The sequence below is a fragment of the Nyctibius grandis genome, chromosome 2 (genome assembly GCF_013368605.1).
Source record: "Nyctibius grandis isolate bNycGra1 chromosome 2, bNycGra1.pri, whole genome shotgun sequence".
NCBI lineage: Eukaryota > Metazoa > Chordata > Aves > Nyctibiiformes > Nyctibiidae > Nyctibius > Nyctibius grandis.
In genome coordinates, this window is record NC_090659.1 from 12,882,064 (window position 1) to 12,909,611 (window position 27,548).

The 27,548-nt window shown below is 39.0% G+C and overlaps 1 long non-coding RNA gene across 1 annotated transcript in view; it reads left to right on the forward strand.

The window, feature by feature from the left end:
- The first annotated feature begins 387 nt into the window (after nucleotides 1-387).
- The window catches only part of LOC137677875 (uncharacterized), a 103,276-nt gene continuing 76,115 nt past the window's right edge, over nucleotides 388-27,548 (forward strand). Inside the window, exons 1-2 of the long non-coding RNA XR_011050332.1 lie at nucleotides 388-655; nucleotides 7,724-7,771. This is a non-coding gene — a long non-coding RNA (uncharacterized lncRNA). The remainder of the gene's footprint in view (nucleotides 656-7,723; nucleotides 7,772-27,548) is intronic.

Here is a 27,548-nt window from a genome sequence, read left to right on the forward strand (position 1 = left end):
TTGGGGAAAATCGAGGCAGGGATGTTTAAAAAAAAAAAAAAAGAAAAGAAGAAAAAAAAGGAAGAAAGAACCCCCCAAAACAGCAGTCCCCCAGCCGCCGCTACTATACCACCAGTCCAAACGTGGATCATATTTTAGCAGAAGTGCCCCAGCTCTATCATATGTGCTGTGCAGAGTCATCATGGCCATGGTGCATAGCTGAGAGCCGGAAAGCAAACAGCTGCTGTAGCCTGATTTGAGTTAAAATAGTGTCAGTGTTTAGTCTGGCGCAGTGCTTCAGGAGAGATTGGCAGCTGGGTCAAACAAAGTCATTCCATTGGCTCCCTTCCCAGTAAGCTTCTGCTAGTATTTAGGTACTAGTGCAGCCTAGGCCCCTTTTCTCAGGGATAGCCTAACATCTGACCGCACCCTCTTTGCTTTTTAAAAAAAGCCTTTTCACTCTTTAAGATAAATCCACTATTACACGATCTGCCATTAATTGTGTTTTAAGACTGTTTTTCTCTCGAAAGCTGACGCATCCTGCTCTCGACGTGGTGTAGAAAGCAGGCTGTTACAGTGCTGGATTAATAAAAGGGGCCTTTATGGTTTGTGAAAGAATATCTGTGTGCTTAGGCAGGAAACTTTTTGATCCACAGAAAAGCCAGACGACATCTAGGTAAGGCCGTGTATCAAATCTGCTTTTATGGGATAGTGGTGCAGCCAGCGCTGTTAATTGCGATTGCTTAATGTTTGCATGCCCGTTTTGATAAGCTTTTTAGAAAGTTTAGGAAATAGCTGCTCCCGCGTATCGAGCTCTTTCTCTCCTCCCCCCTCCTCACTCCTCCTATGCCTCTAACCCTTGCAAAATCTTGTAATGATCTGCTTAGTTTTCGCTGAAATACGCGCGGGCGCCTCGCTCCTTTTTGGAGAGGGGTTTCTTGCAGAGGCGCACGGCAGAAAGTTCTGTTGGACCCAAATGCTTTTAAAAGCGGAGTGGCTGGGGAGAATTTCCAGGGAGAGCTTTCAACTGTTACAGGCTGCCTGTGCAATCATTTAAAAGTAGTTGAAAACTGCTTTGAACTAACAAGGGTTTAATTACGGAAAAGTTTAATGTGGCGATGGAAGGAATATTAAGTAAGTTGTCTTTGTCTCATACTTTTTAATTTTAGTTGTTGCTTTAGCCTGTTGGGTCACATTTTTTGTCAGCGCTGAAGGCTGCCATGAATTGGTAATGAGGGCCCCTTTTGCACATGATTTTGGCACTTGGCCAAAATCAACTTCCCAACGGCAAGCTTTCTCTAAAAGAACCTGAAGCATTTTTTTGTGATTAGGAATCATGTCTGAAAGCTGCCACAACCAGTTGTGTAGGCATGTCAAAATGACTTTATACAGTATATCTGAAGCATTCGGGGGGGGGCGGGGTGTCTGTTTTTTCCTCGTGTACCAAATTGTTGCTATTATCATTCTAAATTTCTGCAGTTTATGCACCTTCAGAAACCAGGCTACAGGGAGCTAAGGCATAATGAGGATCGTTGGTACCTTTATATTTTTCAATATGCCAAAGCAGCCCTAATTGTCACATTTAGGCAGGATATACAGTATTAGGGGTTGCTTAAAATACTTGTGGATGTAAAGCAGATGAATCTTTAAACTTTTAATCTCAGTAAATTATGCTCAGTGAACAGTAACTAATGACATTTTCGAGAAGTTTCTTTGTTTGAATTGTGTGAGTGAAGCTTTTTGATAAAAATATTTTTAAAATACATGCCTAGATCCATTGGGGGGAAATTCACAAGGAAAAACTCAGATGTGCCTTTGGATTTATCCCGATTCCTTGAAATCTGGGTATGGGTCTGATCTGTGAGACAGGGAGCAGGAGCTGGGTTGTCCTTTGTTGTTAAAAAGGGGGAAAGGGAGTTAGTCTAAACATTAATAAGGAGCTGCGAAAGTTCACGTTTCAAGTGTGCTCCGAGTTTCGAAACTTGTGGAGATCTTCAGTGCAATAAATGGGTGATTATTCCTCGCTGATATTATATAAACAAGTCTGGCACTGTAAGTGAATACATTATTATTGTACACTTGAAGGTTTTGGGAATTTAATCTGTATTTAACAAAGCAACCCAGAAATTGGAAGTTAAGGACCCCTTGTTACATGCTGTGTATACTCTACCCCAGTGTCTTTTCCACGTGCGTTCAATGTAAAGACAAAATGCATTAGGCAGCATTTTTGTTAGGTATTTTTATTTTACATAACAGCGCTTGTGACTATAGCCAAGGAGTTGCTCGTTTCTTCCTATATGTGTTGTTTACTTCTAAGCAATACCATACCTCAGGAGCAATATCGCTGTGGAACAGCCTTTTCGCACCTTCCCCTGTCCCCTGCCCCCCCTAGCTTTGATCCCTTTTGCAGTAGTTCCTGCTGTTAAAATGGGCTTTACAGGTATTGTCTTTCTTCTGTTAAACTGTACTTTTTCTGTAAGGTGTTTGTGTGTGTGTGTGTTTCCTTTATTACATAATGCAAGACATAGCTAGATCAGGAAAAAACTCAAGCTTTATATACTTCTCAGTATCTGTATTTTCATATAACTTGCCTGAGAGAGTTTGTTCATTGTTACGTTGCAGGAGACAGAGTAACAATACTCGAAAGTCTCCTATGAGTTTAACTATAACACGTCATATTTACAATGAAAGAAAGCAGACAAGATAATTAACATGTTGAAAAAAACAGATGGACAACATTAGTGAAAGAAAACTGATAGGACCTAATTGCATTTTTCTGGGGTTTTTAAAAAGTTTTACAATAGGGAAAAATACTTTATGGTTGAATCCTATTTTAATGTAAATCATTGCCAGAAAATGACCATATTGGATGCAAAAGTAAATGTGATAGTAGGATTTTTGCAAATCGTTATGGAATTTATTTGCTGGTGTGTGGAAGTACTTTCTCCTGAGTTACTAAATTAGGTACAGTTAATTTAAAATATGCATATACACATCTAGTTATGGAAAAACTAACTTTAAAATGTTTTACTGTGATATTCCTGGTTTTACCTAGAAGGTTTTACTGTGAAATAATGAACATATGCTAGTGCACTGCTTCTAGAGGTTTTAATTTCTGTTTTGGTTGGTGAAGGGTTGTGTTATAAATCACAGCAAGTTATGCTCCAAAAACTTTGTGAGCAGTTTCTAAATCCACAGTCAAATTTTGTCTGATAGCATGCCTGAAGTGTAAAATCTGATATATGATGTAAGAGGCAGTTTTGCTTAAAAACTTAAAACATTTTATAAATTTGCCTTTTGATTGCAGACACTAGATTAATGTTTTCCTTCATCAAGAAATGTATTGTCTGTGTGAACATACAAAGAAGTTGTGTTTCTATCAGATAAAACAGCATTCTGGATTCATAAGTATAAAGTTTAAAATGTATAGATACTGTAATCTGTTTTTAAATCCCAAACCGGTAGATTAATATTTCTTCTTTACAGTTAAGTCAATAAATAACTGGTTAGTTACTTTTGCTGAGACTACAAAAGGTGAAGGGTATTAAGTATTCTCCATTATGCCATTTTTATTTTTAACAGCCCTCAGGAATAACATGTCTCTGATCTTCCTGCTTGGAGGGCTTTATGTTTTCTATTTGTTTGCAAACATATCATGAAAGAGTGCAATTATAAAGCTTAACTTTGTTGTAATTTTGTATCTTAGATTTTATTCCACAGAACTGTTGAACTCCCAGTTACCCGTTTCAGTGCAGTAAACCAATTTATTCTCCATTCAAAATACAAATTCTTGCTTTGTAGTAGTTGGCATTTTTAATGACAGATATTAATATTTCATGTTTCAGTAGTGCAGGGTAAGTGGTACATATTGTTATACATTTGAATAAAAGTTACAAATGTATTTATAAAATACTTTCACTTATATGAAAAAAAACCCCTAAGCATACTGTAGAACACTTTTAGTTTATCAAGAAATCATGAGGTCTTGTAAAAATAGCTTTATTCCTCAATAGATTCTACTGCGTGTTTTAAAACCTTAGAAATGGAACAGGGCTGTTTTGTTTTGTCTTGTGGGGTTTTTTTTAGCAAGCATTTCATTCATGTAAACTAAGCACTTTGTTCTATATGTTCTAAATTCCAGCAATGAGATAAATAAATTGCTGCATTGGATGGAACATAATTATTGAATTTTGGCAGAACTTCAGTGAACTCTGCCATGAAAGATTAATGTGCACAGTGCACTCTTAGATTCTAAAGTAAGAGAGTAAGATAAGGGGAGTGCATAACAGGCTCCAACCTTTGTGGTTTAGAGAAAATAGAAAGCGATGGGCAAATGTTAACTTTTGGTATAAACTGCTAATGATAATGTTTTGTCATCTGGGTGATAAAAACTACAGGAGGAGACAAGAAAATCCAATTTAACACAAATTCTCTCCATTTCTTTCTTGCTCTGTTTCCCATTTTTCTGTATTAGAGTAGCTACGATTGCTCTGTATTCTTACGAAAAGGAGAACATAGCAGGCAGACTACTTGCCGTATCCAGTAATGTAATGTGCTAATGAAATCCCTCCGTATCAGCAAGTCATATGTGGTTTTTCACTACAATTATGATTTTGGTTTGTGATTATGCTACGATGATTTCAGAATACAAGTAAAATTGCGCCGGCTGGATGAAGGCTACATGTAGTCATAGTAGTGTTTGTTGTTACTCCCTCTCTTCTTTTTCTACCAAACCTTGATAGTTTAAAATATTTGCTTCAATTGACAAATTGTGGTTATAATCACAAAATCATATTCCTCCTGGCTTTTAAATAATTACTGCACCCAAATAATGTTTTTAATTGAGAACAAAGATGTATTGTCCTGCCAGTCAAGCTCGCTTGGCAGAACCAGTAGGATTGCAAAGACTTTTTAGTATTTTCAGCCAGTTTGCTATAGGAGAGAACGGGCACGACATCAGCCCTGCTCTGGGGAGAACGGCTGCGGCTTTGTCAGCAGTAGCCTGCTCCTGGGAGTAATCCCTCTGCCTGCTCTCCCTCCCTGGCACCCTGTTCCTAAGCCCAGGTGTTTTCCCTTTTGCAGACGTGTGCAACCGCATCCTCCAGCCCCTGGCCCTGGAGTTGGTTTCCAGGGTCTTGAGGATGGCAGCACGATGGGCAGGCTCCGGCGTGACTGCAGGCGTGCGGTCTGCCTGACTGCCTAGTTATGGGGGTATGGCTCCGGTGCACCCAAAATGCCTGGAATCACAGGGAGTTAGGCAGAGAGGATACATCCACGGTGGAGTTTTTTCTCTGTTTGTTTGCTCCTTGCTTCCAGACCGTTAACCTGCTGCTAGGGCTGAGTGTGTTCAGTTCAGTGTTTTAAAATGGCAGGTGTCCAGGATCTTGGATATATTTCATGACTTCAAAGACATTTCTGCTCTCCTTCCCAGTCACATCCTTAAGCTCATGATGACAGCATTATGAGTGGGATAGTTAAAGATGTATAAGGGCAAGGGGCTGATCTAGGGCCCGTTGCAATCAGCAGAGAGAATCCCCCTGGCTTTGCGGCTCTTTGGATCCAGCACCCTGTGACCTGGCTGCTCCAGGATGCCAAAAGCTGCCTCTTCCCCCTCAGTTCCTGACAGCACTAGCGTGAATGGCATTGCCATCTTCCTCAGGCAGCTTCTTTATCTTCATTGGCACTCCTCAAAGAGGAAGGTTTACTGAGTAAAAAGCTTGAACATGCCTTCCTTGAGTCGTAAAGAAGCAGACATCCGAGTGCTTATTTTGCCCATTTGTAGTCTTTTCCCTCATCCTTCTCCCCTTCTAAAAATGACTCCTGTGGCTGACCTTTGATTATATCAATTCATATCACCATTTCAAGCAGAGTTCAGAAAGTGCAGCTACCTGTCTTCTAGTGTATCCCTATTTAAATGCTGCATTAGATAGTGTATGTCCAAGATGAAATTTGCATTCTAGGTCTATTATTCTGATAATTAGACATAATTTTCTTCCAGTAAGGTTGATTTCAGGATACCTTCATCTTCAAACAAAAAAAACTATATTTTTGTCTTTTGCACAGTACCATAGAGTGCTCTAGTCTTTGTTTGCCCTGTAAGTGTATTTACTTGGAAAACCTTTAACAAGTTATATTCAGAGTGTGCCTGTATTTTGAAGTAGACCACAATCCTTTTTTTTCTTTTAGGTTTAAGCAATTCACAGAAATGAACATTTTCTTTTTAGCAATCTAAAGTTGTTACCGCAGATAACAAAACAATAGGAGGAGGAATATTATGCCTTCTTTGCACGGATAATAAATATATTTGTAATGTGAAACCAGGTTATGCTTTTACAGCAGTGGGATTATGGACTGTTAACAGATTCAATCTCTTCAAATATTATGAACATTTTTGCAAAAGTTATATATATGACACAGTGAACACCCCCGACGTTATTTTAGTGCATAATAGTTGGGCGAACGTTTAAATGCCTACCAGGTGTCACATGGGAGGCTCTGAAATGACAAAGAAAAAGGTGCCGTAGAGCCAATCTTGCTGTTCCCTCTCTGCTGACCCGGAGGGTCCTGCCTGCCGCAGCGGCAGCTCTCCTGGGTGGTGTGAGACAGCGGCACTGGGACGCGTCTGCGCCTCGGCGCGGCTGTGCGCAGCGGCGGGGGGAGAGCGGTGGGAGGGCAGGGGCGAAGCCAAGGTACTTGCGACTGTACAGATCGGTTGTCGTTCTGCCTGGCAGAGAGGGAGCGGAGCGGCTGCCTCGGGATCCTGCGCTGAGGTCTGCTTTGAGTCTTTCTCAAAGCGGGACGAGCTGCTTTCAGCTGCAATCCCAGAGCCCTTGGCAGCATGCGGTGAAGTTACATGGGCAGCGCACTGGGAGAGGGCTCAGTCCCGTGAGGGATCCTCTGTGGCTTCATGACTTATCGCAAAACTTAAGTCCTGAATTAAAGGCAGAAAATACAAGACAGGTGAATGTGGTTTTTTAGATGTGTAACAGTGTGGAAGCTTTTATTTCAAGCCTAGTAACTGATAAGCAGATTAAATTATGCTAAAGTGATGTTTGGGGCTTTTTTAGTTACCTGCACATTGTGCAGGTCAGCGTAGCAAGTTATCCTAAAATATAGTCTGTAAAATTGTGTACTTTACATTTTGCAAAGTTACGAATACTGGTGAACATTTCTGACGAGTCTGTCCCTGGCCATGCCAGGTCTCCCAAGGGCTGTGTGTTACAAATGTTCAACCTTTCCCTTCCACTATGACATACAAAATGTTGCCTGTAAACATTACACTCTTCCAAAATACTGAAAGAGTGTTGTAAAGAAGAAAAGGATTCCACAGGTGTCTGGAACATCATTTTTTTTTTTGTCAGAAATGAGGAACAGTGATGTAAAAAAGCTGTTACATTTGGGTGGGGCATGGGGGAGCAGGGGATGAAGGTTAAGTTTAGGAAACCCAACCTAGTCGTGTAACTCACAATGTTTGCAGCCTATGAAAATATTTATGAGAGAATTGAAATACTGTTAAGCTGACAGATCACAGTTGAAATTGCTTTTTGTAATCTCAGAGCATGACTGAAGAAGCAGAGTATTTGACTATAATACTCCTGTATTAATAGTAGGAAAGAAACAAATACTGGAAAGGAATTCCAAATACTTACAAGGTATTTCATTGGGGGGTATACGTTAGTTTGCTAAATTCCAATTCCCAGACTGGTAATCATGATTGTTAATGTATATCTTTTATGACTTTCAGAGCAAGAGAAGCCAACTTAGAGGCATACATATTGTGATACCCTCAGCGGTAAGTACCCTAACTGCAATCAAGTTTATTACATTTTTGTAGAGTAGAGGCCTTTTCAAGACCACACTTGCTGCAGCTTAGTCACACAACAGCTTCAAATGTCGTTCTGGAATAATAGGGTAGTAACGTGATATACTCTATAATGAAAATCAGTGTAAAGCACAGGTGGTTGCTAGCATTTGTGTGGGCACATATAAAAGCTTCACTATGGGTACAAGCTACTGCTTTCCCACTTGAGGAAAATATAATTAAAAGTGGTTTCCAGATGTGCTGGCACACATCTGCCTTTTTTTAAAAGTGAATTTTGCAAATGCTAATTGAACTGGGTTGCATTCATCATTATAAAGCTGTTGATGGGTTTTCAGGTAGTAAAAAGGTTGGAAGCATCAACACCCCTGCTGTAAACCTGAGGTGTCTTTAGACAACAGACAGTAGCATTTTATGTTCATGTTGTGTTCTTAGGATTTTCTGTGAGTAGTTCATAGCTGAGCTGTGGCAAATATACAAAATCTATCTGGACAAAAATCAACATTTATTTCATGAAAACATGAGAGGTGATTCATTGCTAGCGATTTTATTTGCTACTAGATAGATGCAGCAAGTTTGGGCTTTTTTCGTTGTTTGTTTTCAGTGCAGTGAAATAAATGCTACCCTAAAACATTAGATTTCAGTTCCTTTATCCTAGTTTTCAGATGTGTAAATAGTCAGAAAACAAGAAAAATACAATGTGCTGAAAATTGACCTTTAATTTGTCTCAGAACGGAAAACAGAAGAAACTCGGTACTTATAGGCTTACATAATGCATCCTTAGTTGAATGATCTGGAAAAAAATAAATTAGAACAAAATTCAGAAAAGGTGCTAGCTTTAAAATATTGTTGAGAGGAGAGTACAGATCTTTTGATTTCGCTAAATGTAGATTTTTAGAACAAACTGTTTGTCCTAATATCCACTTAATTTCGTTAGAACTAGTATTTCCCCTGGACGTGTCATTATTGAAATAAGATCTCTGTTTCAGAAGAAAGTTTTTGCGACTCCAGAAGTTTTAGTTACTGTTGCTGCTTGGAGCAAGCACAAGGGAAGAATACTGTGCCTGCCATCTTCTTAATAATGCTGCCTCTAGCACTGCACCAATCACTGATCCCTATGTCTCCCACTTAATTGTGAAAAAAGTGAAGGCTAGGACCTACTTGCCTGAGAGTCTTGGACTATTGACCAGGCAGCTAAATAAGAGAAGATTTTTTAAGATACTATATGTAATATTGCCTGACCTCTGCATATATTTCCTTTACTTACTTCCACAGATGTGACTCGTAGCATTCCTTGTCAAGTGAGAGTCTAATCTTTAACATTTTATTTTACGGAAATACTGACACTGAGTAGATTAAATGTTTTCTGGATGTTTCCTCTTAGTTGGACTTTTCCAAATAGAAGTTGCTTTTTCCATTTAAATCTCTCTTTCTTGACTAAGCAGAATTGAAACCTCTTTTGAAGTGTGAAAATATTGGAATACTTTGCAGAAGATTGAGTTAGTCAGAAAAACAGCTGCTCAGATCAAATAATTTTTAAGATAAAACTTAACACGTTGTCCATAAACGGAGTGTTCTGGCTTGAATGTTTTCACGTCTCTGAGATAGAGGGTCCAGATCAGCACATGGTGTCTGATCTGTGCCTGGGGCATCTTGAGGATACAATGAAACAGATGATAATCAATAAGCAGGATATTAACTTCATAGTGAAAATGCTGATTTCAGCCATATTCACTGCTAGTACAGCAGATCATTTTTTTAATGTTGTAGTGACTGGGTATATTATAAATGTTCTATCTTGATATAAATGCTTCAAATTTGTGATACCAGTGACTGTTTTACAAGTATCTGTTTACTAACACAAGCACATACATTTAATATTAAATCACATTGAAATCACTGTTTGCCCAGAAGGTAAGATTTCAGCACCCAACAGTTATAAGTCTTTTTTTTCTCCTGGCAAAATGCCATTTGACATCAAACTTAGAAACGTCTACAAAATACAGACATTCAGTTGTGAAAATGTGCAAAATGAGCACTACCTAGGCACTTAACTCACAGTCTGTTGCAATTAAGGCTTGTTAGCGATCACTCCCCTGAACTGGCTATTCACATCAGAGACCAGTCCTGGCCAGACCCACAGCCTAGCTCGCAATTTTGTACATAACCTTTTTCTGTAAAAGGTCAATTTTCACAGAAGATCAGATGGGTTAGACAAAATAAGTAGCTTACTGAAAAAAAATAGATTATTTAAATATTGGGGCGTTTACATCCTTGATAACTGCAGAATTTTGAGTACTTGTAGATTAGTCATATTCTTATTAGTTGAAAAGTAAAATGCTGACCTGACTGGGGGAGATGTCAAAAAGTCTTTTGAGGCTGTGCATCAGGGGGCATGAAGAAGGCAGATAACTGGATGGCAAAGTTCTTGCCTTGACCAGTAGATGCAGAAGACAACCCACCAAGGACTTACCTCCCCTCAAGTGCAACAAACCTGTCCAGTGTACTTAAAACAGCTGAGGCAATACTCTTCTGTGGTATAAACCTCTAACAGACACTGAGTACAATTTTATAAGAGGCCAGTGAGTTGATGACTGTGAGTGGAGAAACTGTTATGTATATATGGTATCGTTGCTGCTGTTTATTGCCAATTTTGCAAGGATGTCCTTTTCTGAACATCTATATCCTTGGTTTTGGTAGTATTCCAGAGTTCAACAAGTGCAGTGCACCCTATTTCACTCAGAAAAAAATTGAAACCCCCTGCTTTATATTGCATTTTATCTCTATTTAGAACATTTTTTTACCTTGAGCCTTGAGTTGTTTTTAATACTTTCTTGTAAATCAGGATCATTGCCAGCATTTCTTATGTCTTCCAGATACCTATTCTTCACCTTAAGTTAAAGACTTCTGTCTGTAGCTTCACAATTAGTTGCTACAAGAAAATAGTTTATAATGTTAGAAATTGTTGAGTAAGGCCTTGGGAAGAGTAAGCCACAGAAAAAGGAGGACTCTTTAATATTAGACTATTAAAAAAAAAAATATCCCTAATGATGAAAAAATTCAGGAAGGAGAAAGAAAGATACAATCAAAATATTTCTAAAAAAAATATTCTTCAAAAATTTTCATGAAATGACTTTACAGAACTTGAAGATGGATCAGAAATAATTATGACGTGTGCAAAGAATTTTTTTGAAGTTTCAGAACTTTCTCCTCTCTGAAATAGTAAAAAAAGGATAAAGTATCAATTGTTTTATAAATACAGGTCAGGGGGAAGGTGAATCAGATCAGCTTAAATATTTAATATCAGTACTTTTAAAATATTTGATTTTGGTTGTTTTTTTCTGCATATCTATATTAGTCTTTGGGGGAAGGAAAAAAAAAGTATTTCTGAACTTTAAACCAGAACGTTTTCATCTTGAAAATATCTAAATGGAATATTTGAGCAATTTCAAAACACTCTCTGCTTTTTCAAATAGCACATGATTTTACACATTTCCTTGCAAATAACTTTGCTTTTAATGAACCAGCCTTTTCTGAGGGAAAATTGTCTAAAATATTTCCTGATAACTGTATCATGTGACAAAGATATATTTTGTACTTCTTTAATCTTTGTGCTTGTGGTTTTGGCCAATGTGAAACATTAACAAATTATCAGTTTAAGCTGTGAGTTTTCTTGTTCCTTCTTGGAGAGAATGAAGTAGATGACAGCAGAAATATATGGAAAATCTAGTTCAAAGGCTTTGGCTGTGCACAAGCCTCATTTACTCATGTAAATAAGACCACTGAAACCACCAAAATTTGTGTGCTTAGTGATTTACTCAAGGTCAGTATGTGTTACACCATTATAAATATACCTTATACGAGACCTGCACACAGGTCGTTACGCTGCAAATAAACTTAAATACAGCCATGCAGTAAGTTGCTGCCCTGATCTTTCGTCCCCTTTAGATTTCCCCCCAGCACCTGGGAAACCTGTGCAGTACCCGTCTGTAGGCAAAGCAGTGTTACCTACTGCAGTGTCACTAGCAGCAAGACAAAGTCCTTGGTAAACCATGGAGGCCCCATATCCTACTGTCTGGCTGCGTGACTCTAGTAACTTGCCTTCTCCCAGCATCAGCCCTCCATTTAACTGGGCTGAAATCCCTTGGTGTTTTGCTGTTTCCCAGTATCAACCTGTTGAAATGTTTCAGCGTTGTTTAAGGAAGACACAGCTCTTAATAGGGTTGTCATTCAAACTGAGTAAACCATTGCTTTTTAAATTGCTTATGAAGGAATATCTGCTCTCAGACAGAAGCGTGGGCACTGTGCCTTCTATTCTTGTACAGGGTTGTCAGTTGTGGCACTAGCACTGAAGACAAATATATCCCTTTCTCACCTGTTTTGCCAAAACCATTTCTATATTCTTTGCTGATCAAATGCTTCAGAATTGCGATTATTTCTGTTCAGTGCTGATTCAACTACTAGAGACACTGAAGAGCAAATATGTTCTAAGTATTTATTATTTTCATTTTTCTGTGATGCAACTAAGAGAGCTTTTTATTTTGAACTATCCGGTCTCTTGTTAGAACTGGCTTCAAGTTCAGATGAATAAAGCGATATTGTATATTTCTGAGAAATGAGCTTTAGCCTTTTAGGAACAGGGCATGAGTTTCTCTCTCTCTCAGTCGTTCAGTTTAAATGCATGACTGCACAGTGACTCGACTGCAATTGCTGTCGAGAGACACTCCCTGCTTAGTTGTGTGTTGGTAGTCTGGAATGTGATATCCCACTTTGGGCACTGTACAGCAAGAAGAAGGCAGAGTACAATGGCGATAATCAGAGGTCCTGAAGATCTGATTTACAAGGAAAGTTTGAATGAAGTGGAGTCATTAGCCAAATGTGTTAGAAAAGACAAGAATAACTGGTGCTGCCTTGTGGAAGTGTGGTGGACTAGGTGATCCCTTGTGTTCTCTTCGGCCTATCTTCCCATTTCCTCCATCATTTCCCCTGTTCTCCTGTTACTTCACCCCCACTCACCCCCAAAACACACAGTTTTTTAACATTTCAGGGAGAATTTATGCACAGAGCTTTTCGTTACTAAGCTTGTAAAGAGTTGGTCAGAAAAACTTAACTTCTTTTATTATGATAATATTTCATCTCTGGCAAACTGATTTGTAAGGCAGGAGCTACTTTAGTGGATGACGTTCGGGAAAAGAAGCCTATTCAGCCTTTATTATGGCTCCTTTTTGCAGTTGTATTTCCTGGTACAGTGCCTGAATACCTGTGTTCCTTTCTGAAATGAGAAGGAACAACCCTTCTGGAGCTCTTGGTCCAGGAGCAAATTCTCTGTGCTCTGTTTTTTCTCCATCAATAGGTCCATTGTCCCCAGAGGCATCTGAAATGTGCCACTGAAAATTCAATGGGAAATCCTCACTTCAGTAAAGCTTAAATACAGGGAAGTACTTACTAGCGAATTGTGGATAGATGAGAAAAAAAAAGAAAAAACAACCCAAACGCCTAATAAATTATAAGTTATTTCAGCTTCAGGATGGCAGCTTCCTAAATGGCTAAGAAAGTCCTTTTGGGCAGATCCTGTACTTATAGGACAGTTGTTGAAGATAAATTGGGGTTTGAGCACTGTGGTAATTTTGTTTGGATTTTACTTTAGCCTTTTCTTACCACTAAAAGAAACAGACCTGTACAATGCTGAGAATGTGTGTCTAATGCTCAATAAATCCTTTTGCACATACAAAAGATGAGCACATGGCGTCTATGTTTTGCCAATGGATTCAGTAACATGCTATGAATAAGCTTGGAGAACACACAAATGACAAACTGTTGATAAAAATGGTAAACTGCAAAGTCTTATTATGCTAGCTAGAGCTGCAGTAGACTACTGTATCTTCCTGTAAAACATGATGGATATTGGACACTGACAAATGCATCAAATACCATGAAAGTTATGTAGGTAGATAGGAAATTTCTTGTCAATGTGTTCAAAGTAATGTTCAGATCCTCTCCTTTGATGTGAGCTGGGGAGTTTGTAGGGCAGAATGTGTCTCATAACATGGTGAAAAACATCTGACTGTTTCCTCCTGAGCAACCGGGTATCTTACTCATTAACCACTGACTGTTTGCCTCAATGCTCTACAGGGCAAACTTACAGCCCTTGTCTGCCAGGCTCAAACTGGAAAGCAAACATAGACTAGAGACAAAATACACCGGGGCATCCAAAACAAGTACGCTAGAGCAAATAGAAAACATCAACAAAAATAGATGGAGTAAGGAAGCAGAGGGTGTGTTGGAGATGTTTGTCGTCTTTGAAGAAAATGAAGAAAATTCTAATTTGTCGTGTTCTGCATATGAGTGAAAAAATAAAAAGAAAATCCAACTATGTGGAACACAGGAAAGAAGGTGCTAAAGTAAAACAAGAATATAAATCATGACGGAATAAAAACCATGTGGTCTGAAAATATAGCAAGGATGTGGGCAAGGTAAGGATTCTAGAAAGCAAATTTAGGTAGAAGCAGGTTTCCATAGTACATCAAAAAATACTAGGAACTCTGAGGATACTGACTAGAAGGCGTGCACTAAAATCATACTTACTACATAGTGTTTTCAAAGGCATATGGAACTCTTTACAGTTAAAGACACGTCTAGATAACATTAAAAGGTGACCAACTGATCACTATGGCTCCTGGTTCATAGTTGGAGGTAAGTTTGGTAAAATTCATCTGGTTGCAAATTTATATTAGTACCACAGTACATCAAGAAGAATGTTGGAAAAAGAGAGTTTCTAGTCAGTGACTGCTTATGTTCAAGCAGTGTAACCCACCTGAGTGGTGTGGACTTTGAAAATCCACTCTTCTTTTTATCTTCTCAGGTAGAAAAGCTTCTGTTTCCTTGGATTTCATTAAAAAAACAGGCGGGGGGCGGAGAAAAAAATCCCCAAACCACAAATCTTTGCATGCATTAGAAACAGACAAACTTCTCTTTCTGCAGCATTTATCCCATCCACTTTTAAGTTGTAGAGAAGAGCATAGTTTCCTATTTCCATCCATAACTCCTTGATCCCTTATCAGCCACAGTCCTTCCAAGTACACCCTTTCCAGGGCGTATCTTCAGCTTTTTACTGCTGAATTCAACACTTTTTTTTTGCAGGTTTTAGACAACACATTTGATGGTGTCTGTACCATGATCTTTTCTGGTGTGTGGATGGTCTGCTGAGGTACTGAAGAACATCTATTTGAACTCAAAGATGATAAACAAAGTCGAAATAATGACAGGGCCAACGTGGAAATTAAGCAGTATCTGGCCTTTCTGCTGCCTTTCTGTGCTGGGCTTGTATTTCACTCAAAGTATTATTCATCTTTTGAGCACAAAGCAACTGATTTTTTGTGGTAAACAGTTATTTTTATATTCCTTTTAAAAATTAAGAAACTGTCGAGAAGTATTGTTATTGCCAAAAATCGCACAGAGGATCAATATCAAAGGAAGAAGAATTTAGAAATCTGAGCTTGCAGTGGGAATTGAAGGAAAGTTCACAGGAGTATCTCTACAATAGACGTCAGACTTGTGATGAGATTGTGGAAATCGAGAAGCAGAAAAGGAAACAAATAGGGGTCTTTTGTGACCTGAAGTTATGAAAAAGGGAGGAGGAAGGGACACCACAAGGAGGTGGATAATCCTGGGTAAGATTTCAAAGTTTTCAGAGCATACCCAAATCAAATCTCTGTGGTCTCCAACGTTTTGCCTAGTATAGAAACAAGTGCAACATTTCAGCTGAGAAGTGTACATTGAAAAATCTGTTTTAAGCTGAAATAATTTAGTAGAGTGTATTCATGAGTAATGAGCCAGTAAGCAGGGAGGAATCTATGATGCAGCCTAGAAAGTGAACTTATGTTCTTATGGTACCATGGAAGACTGCTGATGTACAGCTGTCAGACCAGAATAATTGACAGATGAAATTAGAAGCGAGACTGCTGCTTTACTGCTTGGCAGTGCTAGGTTAACGGTTGGACTTGATGATCTTAAAGGTCCTTTTGAAACAAAATGATTCTATGATTCTATGATTCTACTCCACCTGTGAGGTGGCATTTCTGGAAAACAATATCAAACAAGATTTTTGGTGCTAAGAACCCCAAATATGATTTTTTTCCCTAAATCTCAAGTTGAATGTCAATATTGCTTGCACATATACAATTTTTTAAATGTTCTGGAGTGAATCATGTGTCATCTCACAGAACATCTTCCTGCCAGACTGAAGTCACTTTCCTCCTCATACACAACTTGGGTAATGAGGCACAACTGAGAACAGGAAAACCCAGATTTCAATGGGAAATATAGGAAATACTTGAAAAAAGATTTAAAGACCAGAAGAGGAAATGGCGTTTGAGAAGGGGAGGCATCAGGGCCCATTATCCTAGAATTACAGTACTAGTTCAGCAGTTTTCTGTTTATTTTCCAGTCATATACACTCCTTTCCGTTTTTCTTCTTGATAGCTATATATACTCAAAGCCTCACAGTTAAAACAGGAAAACAGACTCTGAATTTTTTGTTCTGTTGACTCTGTAACAATTGATCTCTTCTTAGCAATTTAATGTGATATCACAAAAGTTAGCCAAATGGACTATATAAGATCATGTGCACCATACCCTGGTGGAAAACATACCAGAATAAAGTTCAAAGGATTTATTTGCAACATGTTACTTGAGAAGAAGTTAGGAAAGAATAGTGTTCTTGTTATACAGATGTCTTTTCATTTATTTGGGTCCACTGATGGTGAAACACTTCAGTCTTTACCTCTGAGAACACCAAAGTGGTGACAAAGTGATTTTCACCACCTTATTAACAGCAAGCAAACAAAAATCCTAACTGGAGTTCAAATGGCCTTCAGCCTGAAATTAAGAATTCAGTTTTGAAATGAAAGCTTTCTGTATGGGTTTCCCTTGTTTTTTTCATGAGATTTTTGTTTCTGTTTTCCTGTCACTTACTAGTTTAGCTACTGCACTTTCTTCTTTTATGTTTTCCCTTAGAGCTCTTCCTTCAAAAAGACAGGGCGCTCAAAATGATGCAACATAGGCCTGTTGCGCTAGAAAGCTGTACAGGTATCACACATGGGCTACTTCCATTGGCTACCTCTTCATTTTGAAATCCAGTTGGGAAGTTGCTTTTCTGGATTTTGAAGCTCTCCAATGCTCACTGTAATATCACTTTGGGGCACCTCAGTTTTGTCCCAGAGTCACTTCAGCTTTCATCTTGGTCAGTTCTGCTCAGCCCCTTCCTATTGCTCATTGCCAGTGTTGCTCCTGTCTCTTTTTCCTTGTCAGCAACACAGGGTAACCTTTGCATCACACATCCATTGGACACTTGTCTGTTTACTAGCCTTTGATTCTTGCTTTTGTAAAGCTTTTGCTAATACTGGTTATGAGGCATAGTGGTTTGTTTTTTTTTTTAAAAAAAAAGAGGTGGCATCATGTCATAAGGTTCTTCTGTTCAATTATGTTATTCCAAGTTTATATTTATGCAGGTGATTAAACGAGATCATTGTCTGTTTTTCTTACAGTGCAGTGCTTTAGCTCAGCTGGGTTCTGCCTTTAGCCACGCAGCATAGTATTTCTTAACAGTTTCTTAACATTCCTTACTCTTATAGTTCAGTTCAGTTGTAGCTTCTGAAGAATTTCCTGTGGTTTCTAGGATAGAGATAGAGTCCACTTACTATGCCCTCAGTGGAAGCAGACAGAAGTAGAAATGAATAATTCTTTGGAATCCTTTGATTTTGTGATAGGCATCCATTGTTGGAGAGTTGGGGGGCTATTTCCATCATCTAATGTAAAAAAGGCAGTTCAGAAAAAAAGGCAATTGGAATTTCCCTCTGGAGAAGCCCTTCTCTCTGCATTGATGGGCATGGAAACCTGTCTTCTTAACTGAGGTAAGTTAGGTACCAGAAGTCAAGCAACAGGAAAATCATTGCCCTTTGTTTTGAGCTCTTGTAGTGCCGGTTATTAAGCCTCAGGAAAATTAGAGGAGGATTCTCGTAACTAGTCTGAAGCAAACTTCAAAATTCCCATCTCACTTGCTTCTCCAGGGTTTTAAGTAGTTCTCAGTCTTCTAATGCTTTGAAATCTGCATCACTTTTTTGTTATGGACAGTGCTACATGATTCCAAACAATGATCAATCTCCTATATTTTAAGCTGGGAAGAACAAGCTCTGTGTCACAGAGACCACGTAGCCCTATGGTATTTGCTGAAGGTTTGTACGTTGCAAAATTCTCACTTATGTAACTGGAGATACATTTTAGTCAGTTTTATTCCTGGAGTCCAACTTTTAAATCATTATAGCTTTTATTATAAATTTAAGAAAATATCAATATCATATCTGAAGGACAAAGCTAAATACAGAAGTTGGCTTGTGCCTTTACACAGTGCAGTGCTCATCATAAGAAGGATGCAAAAGCTGCCATTTTTGTGGGAGCTTGTTTCAAAAAATAACCTGAGCATATAAAATAAGAAAGTTGAAAAGGAGATTGAGCTCAAAGGATTGTCCTTTACTCTTCACACAGTACTTAAAGTTCATTCCTGCTTTTTTCTGCTTGTTACGAAACACACAAACAGCATCCTGCAAAACCTACTGTAATCCATTATTCTAAATGCCAGTCAGATAATATATGGAGAAATCTATTAGATCTCAGAGGGTAGGACTGGAGGTGGAAAACAGATGTCTCTGAAATGTCCTTGTGTAGCTGAAGAATGGCATTTCACTGCAAGTTGGACTCATCAGAAGCTATGGGCACAAGTATTTACAATATCTTTATACAGCATCTCTGTCTAGGCACAATGATTCTCTGTTTCTTTGAAACAGGCTATCATATTACCTGAAAAGAATTAGCTAGTATTTCATTACTGTGATATGAAAAATTTATTTAAAGAAACAATTTTTCTTTAGGTCTGCAGGTGGAAGGTGAAGCCAAACAAAACTTTGACAGGTACAAGTTGGGGTAAATAATGTATTATAAACTGCAATTGCAGAATGATAAAGCAAACCAGATAAAATTGTGGAAGTGGCAGGTAAACTATATCCTTGGAAAATTACTGAGCCAGTGAGGTCTAGAAATATGGCGGTTCGGCAGTGTTTCCTCGATTTTGTCTCGTAAAAGTCAGTGGTTTTGAGTTAGTTTGAAATAATGGATATCCTGAGCATATTATATGGACTGCGTGTTGGAAGTAGTGAGCCCACATTTTGGGAATTGGATTTTTACATTACAATGTCGTGCTCTGTAAGATGACTTTCAAGTTGTGCAGCGCTTATACTCAGAGGTACAGTAACTGTGTGATAGGGCTGTAGATAGAACTTGTAGCTGTACTATACTAAGTTTTAATAAATTCTATAGCAATAATGAAAACTGATCTGCTCTTTCATGGCTAAACATGGCTCTGGGATTTCAGTATGTTGAAAATTATTGGCTTCACAAGCAGCCATGTGTTTTTAATTCAGCAGTCTTAATTACAGGAAATTTAATGATAATAAATAGTAACAAAGAATAAAATAAAAAGGAAAAAAAAAGACAAAAGAGAACTTAGTTTCCATCCAAAGGAAAGAAGCATTTTGGTAATAAATTGGTGCCTTCACGTTGGAAAATTCATTTGTTGTACTTAGAGCATATATGCTAACTGTTAGCAGTTGTCCTTTATTTCATTTTTGCTTTCCTTTTTATTTCTTCTTTGGTTTCCCTTTTATGGCTGCAAATATCTATTTAATAATTGGAAAAACATTATGTTAACGTGTGATCCTAAGCAGGAAAGCAGCTGGTGTCTTAAGAGTTTGGTAATAGGATATCAGATTTTGTCACTGCTATAAAGTCAGTAATAAACTTAGGCAAAATTTTGGCCCTGTTGAACAGGAGTTTTGCCATTGACTTCAGTAAAATCAGAATTTAATTGCTGGGGTGTGATAAGCAAAAGCCTGAGTCAGAGTCTGTGGCAAGCAGAGCAAAGCTGCCTGTTTGGCTTGCCTTGGTGGAGGCCTGAAGGCATCTCCTGACGACTGCTCGGTTGCCCGTGTTTAGACTGAAATGTTTGTAGTCCCTGTGTCTGTATCATAGAGGGATCCAACCTCTGCAGCTTGTACCTTACTCAGTAGACTATCTGATGGCTGAACAGGCAGAAAGGTACGTAGTCTTTTGTTTGTTTTGTTCGCTTTTGTTTCCCAGAAGTGCTGGAAAGGAAGTTTGGAGGAGTTGCTGCTGCTGTGCCCTCTCTGCTTTGACTTTTAGTAAATAAGACTTCAGCCTCCCAGTTTTGTAAGACGTCGAAGAATGAAATAACCAAGAAACAAATGTTCAGCACTTGGCACCAAATTAAACATAAGGATGATAAAGTATAGGATCCTAAGCCTGGAAAGCTGGCCAGTTAAAATACCAAATGATCCAATTGCAAATAAAAGACAAATTCATACTATTGTTGGGGAACTGTTGAGGTCGTTTGTTCATGGTAATTCAATGAGTGAAGGAGTTTAATGGCCAACAGCAGCAGCAGCTTACATTAGACAGATTTCATTCAAAATTATTTTTGATGTAGACTATAATCAATTAACTATAGTGATCCTCATGTCAAATGTTACAGCTAAATTAATAGCTTTACGTAACTCTGTTGGTAGATTTATTTTTGAGCTGCATATCATGGCAACATACATAGATTTATGAAAATAATAAAAAGGTGAAATGCTCAGTGATACAGCTGGTCTGGTAACCATTTGTTTGCATATAAAGTCAATCAAATTTCAAAAATACAAATTTGCAAAAGTCTGCAAATACCAAGCAATGCCTGACAGTCACATTCTTAATTTTCCATACCTTTATTAAAAATATCTATTGAATTAATTTTGAAATTGACTGAAACTTCCTTTTAACTTCAGTGTAATTATGCTTTCAATTTAAGAGGTGTTTCTTCATAGCCGTTCTTATGAAAAGTTCAGTAGTGGCAAAGATGATGTTAGGAACTTAAAATGTTTGTTTACTTTTAGTCTTAATGCAGTAAAATTTTAAAACCTATTTTGTAGTCCACAGCATTGTTTAAAGAACAAACAAAAAACTAAAGGGATTGCTTTTCACACCTGAAATGCCTTAGGTTTTAAAGTAATCTCAGTGCTTGATTTCCTTTGAAACTTAAAAAAAAAAAATCTAATATTTTTAAGCCCTGAAGATCCACACTGAATCTCACCCAGTCATTTCTGGTTTCTCTATACATACTTATGAGCACAGATCAGGACAGTAAGATAATAAGGATTTCTGCCATCTTTTCTTTAAGTTAGTACATCTTGATTAGTTTCCTTATTTTGCTCTTCTTGGTGTTGTTCCCTCAACTACATGCTAAAAATTAACTGGAAAGATGGGAAGGCATGTTTGTAAGCTAATGAACTTCAGCCATTTTAATTTCTTATGTTTGAATAAAACACATTATATGCATGATGTGTATACCAACCTGGTGTGATGCAGTACAGAAGATGGAGCCAGACTCTTCTCAGTGGTATTCAGTGAAAAGACAAGAGGCAATTCTATTTAAAAACAATTTTAAAAAACATAGCTTTCTGCGGTGGGGGTGGTCAACACTGAAGCTGGATGATCAGAGAGGCTCTGGAGACTCCATCCTTCAGGTATTTAAAACCCAACTGGACATGGCCCTGAGCAGCCTGCTCTGCCTAACCGTGCTCTGAACAGAGTTGGCCCAGGCACACTCCAGAGGTGCCTCCCTGCCTCAGTATTCTGTGTGAGTCTGTAATATGGTCTTGGCCAATGTATGAATTTTAAAAACTATAGGTTATTTTAAAGTAATAATCTCACAGAAACACAAATTAAACAGATTCTGAAATTGTATTATTTGCACTTCCATGATGTAAAATATATAGATAACATGTATTTAGGGTAGTATTTAAAACCATTCCTAAGTTAGAAGTTGGTAACTGTTACTAAATTAAAAATCAAAGTGTTTTTTTTATTGTCATCATAAAACAGAGGACTCTGAAGAGTAAAACCGCAGAAGTTGAAAAAGCAGAAAATTCTCAACATTAATACCATGTTTAAAAACATGTCCTGGAGGCAGACATTAACTAGCTGAAAAATATGTAAATTAGGAGCTTTTAAAATGCTAACTTGCGCAAATCATTCATAAGATCTCTGTATGTTGACTTTCCACTCTTTGTCTTTACTTCTACTAAAAGTGTGCGTTCCCCTTGAAGCTGTCCCAGTCTTTTAGGAAATTTACTCTGCCCCTGATTCTGATAACTACAGTGCGTATTTACATGCATCTTGTTCAGCTAAAGACTTCAGTGAGGTTTAGGGTGCGGTATGGTGATGTTGCTAACATATTTATTCCTTGTACTGTTATGGTACTCACAGGCTGAGCCCAGACCCTCACTGTGTGAGGTGCTACACAACACACAGCAGGAGACAGTGCCTGCCCAGGGAGCCTCTCCCCGAGCACACCATCAGAGTGAACTGCACAATAGTGTCCGCATATGATATTAGTGTCGTCCACCTTCTCCCAGCTTTCTAAGGGGCACTTTGTGGGATATCTTTCCTTGTTTTAATTATGATTTTGTAGGGAAACAGTTCTTGAAATTAAAAGGGATACAGAAGAGAGGAAAATAAATAAAGGAAGTGGTGGTATGGCAACATTTGGAGCATCAGAATGAGCAGGTGGAGTAGTGTGGCTGATGTCTAACATTTGGACAGTGTATTTGCATGCCAAAAACTCTTTTAAAAAAGATTAGTAGTTTTTATGTACTTGCAGTAGTTGATAATGCAAAAAGTACAGGTTCTTTTTTTTATCTTTCTTTAAAAAAAAAATAATTTCTAGGTAGTATGTGCCAATAGTTGTGTGAGGAGATCTGACTTCTAAAATGGTGCCCTTTTGGATGCATCATTACCTTATGTCCTGTTCAGTAAACAAAGAAAAAAACAATTTATAAGCACTTCTACCTTTAAATTAGCATTGCATCTGTAGTATTTGTTTGTTTACCTTTGGAAAAAATTACTTATTTTTTTTCTGAATGATAGTTTAAAACAATAAACCGAAACTTTGAATAACATGCATGGACATGCTTTAATATATTCATGAGTGATCAAAATACAGTACAGAAATCACATATGCTGCTCTGCTGCAACTTTCAAGGTTCAATCCATCATTCTGGAACCCAGGGGGCTGAGATTTGACATCCTGCCTAGAAACCATACTTCAGATTGGCTGGAACTGTGCCATCTTATGTTCAGGTTAAAAGAGCAGCTGTAATTTGTCTGGCTAGCACTTAACTATGCAGAGCAAATCATAAAACCCATTTTCAGTAATAAACTTGAAGATAAAATAGGTCCATTTGCTTCATTTCCTGATCCATACAAGATTTTCATCATTTTGATACAATGCCACTTGGAGTTTGATCTTATAATGATGTAGATTTCTGTAACAATCTTTCTCAGATTAGCAGTTTTATTTAGCATATCTATATTATGTAGGAGATTTCTTCTTGGCATTTAGTGGAAGTCTTTTTCTATTGTTCTTTGAAACTGAAAATATGAGAATAATTTCATAGTAGGAGTTAAGTTTATATGTGATTGCCACAATAAATAAAACCTGATTGTAGTCTTTGTCAATTTTAAATACCAGATGTGAAAATGCTCTATCCTGTTCTTTTTTTCCCCCTTTATATCTTAGTATGGCTTGCTTGCGAGGGAGTAGCAATATGCAAATATTTCTAGCAACTCAATGAAGAAGTTTTAAGAATATATATAAATATGTTTTTTATTTATGGTTTTGGATTGTAATGATTTTATATTTCAACCTTTTGTTTGCACCCTTGTTTGCAAGTGTGACTTTGCCTGAGCAGCAAGGTCCAACTTAACTTGGGAGGGTAAATTTTCTGTGTAATTTAGTAATCCCAGAGAGCTCCTAGGATGGATCTTCCTCAAGGGGATGTGCCAGTGAGTCCAGCTGTGGGGAGCCTGACCAGAGTCCATCACATTCACCTGTACATGGAGGCTGTAGCCTTTGTTTCAACTCCTTTTGGATGTTGCACAACAGGTTCCAGCACTGGCTTTCTTCCGATACAAGTCTGCCGAAGCTTTGTGTGAAATCAGGCCCATACACTGTAAGAAACAACTTAAAATGTCATTCTAGTTCAGTAGACACCTAATGGCTTGACCATTAAATAGACTAGTCAGCCCCCCTGAGTCCTTCGTGCATTTACTTCAGTAGCCTTCTGCCAAGTGCCACATCTCTGGTTTTTCTTTTTCACGGAGCCATTTCTCTGTCTGTGTTTCTGCTAGGACCTCTCTCTTTCAGCTCCACAGGCCTCTGCCTTTTTTGGTATGCTGTCAACACTTAAAGTTTGCTAAGCAAAAGGAAAGTCCTGTGTCACTCTTCCTAACCCCTGCCACCCAGTTCCGAGGTGAGGAGTTACATTTGCAAGATACATCTTTCGCCCCTGCGTGCTGCCCACGCATCACCACTGCAGCTAGGACAAGGGAAGGTTCTTTCTCTTAACCGTTCCTCAATACCAGGGGGCTTTTTGACACTGTTGGCAAGACAGCTTGTCTGTGTCACTATATTGTTGTAGCTCAGCCTACCCCACTGAAAATGTATTCTTTCAAGATGTTTGTTTCCTTTAAATGATGTAGGCCTTTGAAAATGCCTCTGGATTAAGAATTTATGGGAGTATAGCATACTAGTATTAGACACGTACTTTACTGGGTTAGCCTAGCTAGGGAAAATGAAATGTGTTTCTGTATATTCCATCTTCCCCTACTGTAGTTAAGAGAGAGCAGGCTGCAGGATCGCATTATGCGTCTTGGTGGCCACACAAGCACTTTGTATTCACTGGAGACTTGGAGGTACGACAGCTGCATATAAATATGCATAGTTGGAGAGATTCATGATTGTGGCTCGTTCTAGGGCTGATTGGCTGTAGTGCTGCCACTGCAAATCAATGAGCGTTTTCCTCATCTATCAGCTGCTTGCTTGCTTGAAAGCAGACAAAATGGTTAAAACACCGACAGCCCACAGAGGGCTCCTGAGTGAGTGAGACTTGTTTGCTGCAGCACTCAAAACATTTCCCTGAATCTACAGTAGCTCTCAGTAGATGAATTTAGCACTCAGCAGATTAATTTAGCTCCCAGTGTGATGGATTTAGAAAGAAAATCTAATATAGATGAATACATTCTGTTCAGCCAGCATATTTTGTTTTGCAACAATACACATGTCTTATTTGAACTGCAATCTGGTTGGAAAGCATTTTGCGAATGGTGCATTGGTCATAAAAATGAGTCATGCTTGCTCATTTTTTAAAAAGCTCTCATCTAGTGCAGATTAAGGAAAAAGGTATTGAGCAATTCACTGGAGAATGTATTGGAATTTTAGCCATCTCTGATGAGCTTTGGGTAGTTTTTTAAGGTAGACTTTAACATTGTGTTGCAAAAAAATAGCAGTGGCTTTTCGCTTTGTTACCTGCGTAGCCTGCTAGGTGAGGTGTGCCACCCTGCTCATGGGTACTTTGCTCATTTGCCTCATGGGCAGGGTTTAGGCAGGGTTTCTTTGGAAGGATTTATAGGCTGGAAGCTGAAGGTATGTCTAATGGCAGTTGGGAAGAGCTCTCGAGAAGGAAAAATTCAAGATACAAAATACATTGTTCTGTGACTTCAGTATAAGCTTTAGCTTTCTTCCTTAACCTGGAAAATGTCACAAGGAAAGTGGCACTAGATTGCTTATGCATGGCAGCAGAGTGACTAGCTTGCTTACGATAACAGTAATGCTTATTATTTCAGAAGCTGGGAAACAGAATAAAAGATAAAGGTATAAAATAAAGATATCAAAATCTAGCAGCTGAGGAGATCATTTGACTGGCTTTATTTAAACATAAAATGGTCAAGGAAATGAAAAAAAAAATGCTGCGAAATGACAAGCTGGCTTTCTAAAGTAGTCTCCTCAGTAAATGAGTATCTCATATGAAACACTAACTCCCAACACATCTTCCAGAGCACTTCTTGGTAAAGTATTTCCACTACCAGCAGCAGGATGATTGTTATAAAACATTCTTTCAATCTCTCAACAGTTTTTTTTAACATTAAAGGATGGGTTGAAGAGCAAATAGCTCCTTTCAGTCTAGCTGGTGCTACACAGTGCAGATCTAATTTACTGAGGAGGAGCTCAGCTGCTACAGTGATGGGTGCTTTATAGTAGTGATTCCCAATCCTATTTAATCAAAGGACTACTGAACCTTTTGGAGAACACAAACAAACCAAAGACTTTCCTCTTCAGTGATAGTGCAGTGGTTTTCATTTACCAATAGACAAAAATGAAGCAAAACTTTGCATGCTCTTTTATGAGTTTTTTTTCCCCACTTGTCTGTGTACTGTACACTTGCATGTGCAGGGATGTACGTATGTTGTCTTCTTTCTCAGTTTTTAAATCCTACTGTATTTTTTGAGATTATCTTGTAATACCTCACAGGCTACCAGCAGCTGTTAGTCAGTAGATCGAGGAGCACTGCTATGAAGACCAGAGAAGGCTGCAGGCCTGGTTTGTATGTTTGCTAGGAGTCTTGCACATCAAACTGTAAAGCGATCTGTGGACGGTTGCCCTCTTTCTTCTAGATGGTAAATGTTGCTTTTAGTAAGAGACTGTGAAGTGGAAATCTCTCAGGCATCATGTGGGATTTTATTGGTTCTCCTGTGTGGAGGATGAGGCACAGTGGTGTGGCTGGAGGGGCACTCCAGAGAGGCAGTGGTGACTCACCATCCCTTCTGGCTTCTCTTTTCCAGGAGGAGTGGGAATTTTTAGTGCGTAAATCGTCCTGCTGGAAATGGAGAGTGAGCCACCACTGTCCCACGTGGACTTGGCGAGGCTGGCCAAGGCACGGAGGCAATGAAGCCAGCACTGTGTTCATTTGCTGCCTGCATGCTCAGAAGGGCAGTAGTATGTGGTGCATACGTATCAATAAGTACAAATTATACATGCCAGGGCCCTGAGCACATCCCTTCCATATCTTCACCTGATATTTGGCTGCCTTGATTTGGGACATGGTTGTCCAGTCTTGAAGAGACCTGTGAGAAACCTCAGCGGGGCTCACCCTCCTCTTCAAAGCTGCATTTCAGCCCTGGCCCCGACACACCACACCCCTGCCCAGCCCTGAGCCCTGCTGAGCCAGACACCACCGCAACACCAACACTGTCCCATCCCGTCGCAGGGGCTGCCTTCCCAGCCAGGCCCAGGGCCTGTGGCAGCGACTGGTGATGTCTGGGCCATTGCTGACCCTGGTCTCCATCCCCAGCCTGGCCCGGCTTGCCTCGCTGGGGGCTGCGGGAAGAGACTGGTTGGAGAGGGAGGGCCCCGCTCCGCCCTGGCAGCCCCATGGTCCTGGCCTCGCCCCTGCAGACCACATCCCCAGTGGAGCAGGGACGGAGATGCAGAGGACAGTTCTTTGTTGCAGCCCTGAGCGACATTTGGGCCATCCTGGAAGCAAGGTGAGGTTTCTTCCAGCTGAGATCCAGCTTTGTACTGGTGCTAGTTTTGAGTCAGCCAATCTCTTCTTTTACTTGGCTATGTTAAGATGGTTTTGTAGGTAGACAGAGTCTGGGAAAGCTAATGCTAACTCACAAAGAAGCAAGCTCTACTGCTAGAAGGCCTTTGTGGATGTTGCAAGGTTGAGTTACCCTAGAGCATTAGCCTACGCAAATATGTTGGGTAATGGGGTTTTTTGGTAGTTAAGCTTTACTTTTGGTAGTA